At 53.9% G+C, this 3,514-nt stretch overlaps 1 pseudogene; it reads right to left on the bottom strand.

Annotated features, from left to right (window-relative positions):
• Positions 1-866: 866 nt before the first annotated feature.
• LOC133244024 (melanoma-associated antigen 10-like) lies at positions 867-3,219 on the bottom strand (annotated as a pseudogene).
• Between the last annotated feature and the right edge of the window lie 295 nt (positions 3,220-3,514).

The raw sequence follows: 3,514 nt of genomic DNA, 5'->3' as shown, positions 1-3,514 counted from the left end.
TGCAGACAAGGGTGGGAAGGCCCCCTGTCTTTGGTTGACTCTGAACAGAAACACCATGACTTGCCACTTGCTGGTCTCCGCCTAGGCTTGCGGACCCCACAGGAACTCATAGCAGGCAGAGTGGCTGCCCTCCCCAGGTTCAGAGGAGGCCAAGGGGGATTCAGCCTCCCCCACCTCAGCCCCCAAGAGCTGCACCTCCACAGGGCCCTGAGCCTCTCCTGGGTCCTGAAGATCTTCCTTGGTCTTGCTTGGCTTACTCAGGTCACTCATCTCGACCACAAGCCTGATTCCTAGGATCAAACCATAGACAGGAGTGATGCAGGGAACAGATCGGGACCATGGGCCTTGGCTGAGAAACGCACCCAGGATGGTCTGACACAGGCAACTTAAGTCTCCTCTTGAGGGGTCCCCTAAGTTCTCCCTCAGGGTCCTCACCTAAACTCTTTCAGAACCCAAGAATCTCATCACCAGTCTATGAGGTCCCGCCCCTTATGTAAATTCTCCAATGTCCCTGAGACCTTGTGCTTATGCAGCCACCAGAATTGCCCTAGGCTGACAGCAGGTCCTGGGACCTGCAGGGTTCCCTGTGTCCTCTCTCAAGGTCCTCATCTTGAGCCCTAGCACTTCCAGGAATGCCCCTTGTGTTGATCAGAGGTGGGACCCTCACACCAAGGCCGCCACTGCACCGAGACCCTTAAGGACAGTCTGTGGACGTGACATCAGGGTTCCATGCCCAGGGTTTCCCAGAGCTGGGAGGATGTACCTGGCCGTCCTCAAACCTCCTGCTCTTCACTTTGACTCTCAGTAGGTCTGGGCACCACCTTCTCACCCTGACATTGTTCCCCTTAGAACCAGGCCCTCCCCAGCCAGGACCCCTTAGAGGCAAGCGGGAGTAGGGGGCTTATTCCCACAACACTGCTGGGGACCCAGGGTCCGATAGCACTGACATCCTGGATGTCCTGGGGTCCCAGAGCCCACCTCAGGGTTCTACCTTGACTCATAGCACAGCTGGATTCCTTCACTCTGCTGACCTGAACCTGGGCACATGACCCAGGCCCTCACTTCTTCCCTCCCATTGGGATCAGTGATGTCACATCTGGACGCCATTACCCCAGTCCCCCAGGGCTGTCAGGAGGGCAGTACATGCATCCCCTGGGGACCCCCAGTCTCCTCGAGTCTCCGCAGGATGTGGGCCCCTCTGTCTGCCCATCTGTGACTGCACCACAAATTCCAAGCCTCTGAATCCCTGAGTTCACTGAGAAAGTGAGGGGGCGTGGGGTCTCAGCCTGCCAACCCAGACTAGGTCCCCCAGGATGCCCAGTAGGAGTGGAGTGTATTCTTTGGGACCCTCTGTTCTGTCGTGCCTGGACCCTCTCATCCTCACTCAGTAGGGGGCCTCCTTAACCCTTGAGAGAAGGCTGCAGTCCCAGCACAGATGCTGGATGGGGCCTGCTGCACCCATGACCATAGGGGAGCACAGGGAACCACTCACCTTCACATGGGGGCCCCTCTTCAGTCACCAGACTTTGTAAACTTTTGTATAAAAGATGCTGTTTTAGCCAAAGAGGGTGAGGAGTGGCAGGTGAGTTAGCAAGAACTCAGCTGCCTGGAGATGGCCTTGGGCCCTCAGAGTGACTTTAGACTCCCACTCTAGGTATGGGGGTGTCCTGCTTCTCCCAGTGTCCCCACTGCTAACATAAGACCTTCCACAGAACACAGGCTCCATAAAGGTCTGTGGAATAAATGAGCCAGGGATCATGGGGGCTTATTAATCTCATCAATTTTCTCCTGCATTCTTAAATAATATCCAGCAAAATCCAACTAAACAGACATGGCTTAGCTGTAGAAAAGAACAGGCTAAAAGTATAAGAAGAAAGATCACTACAATATTTTTTTTTCTGATTCTTCCACCAACAGTATACTGCTAAGTAAGTTCACCTGTGCAAACTAATTGTAATTCCAATCCATGTTACATTGCTCAGGTTCACAAAATAATGGGAGAGTTTCCAATCTCTTTTACAAAACAGCAAAACTCTGGCCCTTAAACTGGGTACGTACAAATACAAGTGTGATCAATGCCATTCACAAAGTTAGATATTGAAATTTATTAAGTTTTCAGTTGGAAAAAAAAAATTTGAACAATTCCTAAAGAAAACAGAGATGAATTTCCATGTCATCGTAGAGAACAGGAACCCAAAAGTGCTACACACTGGGTACCCCAACTGACCCGGGCCCTCACTACTGAGAAGGCTGACTGCTCCCTCTTCAGTCACAGACAGAAGGATCACCTGGCTGCTGCTCTGGCCCAGGGACCCTCTTCCTCTTCCCTCACAGCCTCTGCAAATAGAGGTGGGAAGACCCTGGAAATCCTTTCATTGTCCCTAAGCAGATACTATGTGACTAACCACTTGCTGGTCTCTGCATAGGCCCAGGGATGCCACAGGAACTCATAGCGAGCAAGGTTGCTGTCAGGCACCTGCCGGTACTCCAGGTAACCCTCCCACACCCACACATGGGTCAACAGCTCCCTGGGCTCCCCAAAGATGGAGTGCTCCCTCCTGGGACACACCCCCATCCTGCTGAGTGTTTCCCAGACCACATCCTCAGGGGTGAAGTCTCCATTTTGGATGATCAGGCTGAGGACCAGCAGCAGGAGCCCGGCCTTTGGCAGGCTCTGCCCACCACTCAGTGAGGCCCAGGGTGGGGACCAAGATGTAGATGTGCTCCCTGGGGTACACCTCCTTCACTGCCATGCCAAAGACCAACTGCAAGCACTGGGTGGCTTTATGGAAGACCACAGGTATGTGGTCCTGGTTATCCGTGAGGATCATATTCAGTATTTCGGTCTTGGAGTTCAGCTCCTTGGCACAATACTTGAGGAGCATGAACTTAAACAGGTTAGCCATCATCTCCTTAAGAGCTTCTTGGGGCAAGGCCTCCACAGGGCTGAGGAGGAGACTGAGGGAGAGAAGGCTGAGGGGAATGCAGCCTTCCCCCACCTCAGACCACAGGGACTGCCCCTCTACCTGGCCTCGGCCTCCCCTGGGTCTTGAAGGTCTTCTTCAAGTTTGCTCAGCTCACTCATCTTGATCCTGAGCGCAATGCCTGGGACCAAACCACAGACAGGAGTGAGGCAGAGGGATAGACGCAAACCATGTGCCTGAAGGACAGGGGGGGTGTGAGCGGCCTGACCTGAGAAACTCACCCTGGGCAGTCTGACACAGGCCACTTACAGGTCTCCTCTTGAGGGGTGATCTCGAGCTTCACAGGGGTACTCTTCCTGGACGGCCAGACACCTGGCTACCTGAAGGAGGAAGGGCAATGTCTCCCCAGGGTGCAGTCAGAACAGCTGGAAGTTCCTGAGATGACCCGGTGTGGGAATATGGGCTTTGTGGTTTCCCTCTGTTCTGGGAAGGGGAGCCCCTGGTGCACACTCACGACACCCTCCTCACCTTGACTCCTGGCACTGCCTGGATCTCCTCTGATCTCTGATCTCAGAACACGGGCCTCAGAC

Source organism: Bos javanicus, unplaced genomic scaffold (genome assembly GCF_032452875.1).
Source record: "Bos javanicus breed banteng unplaced genomic scaffold, ARS-OSU_banteng_1.0 tig00002907_1, whole genome shotgun sequence".
NCBI lineage: Eukaryota > Metazoa > Chordata > Mammalia > Artiodactyla > Bovidae > Bos > Bos javanicus.
Note: the sequence above shows the minus strand (reverse complement) of the source record. Positions and strands in the feature narration are given on the sequence as shown.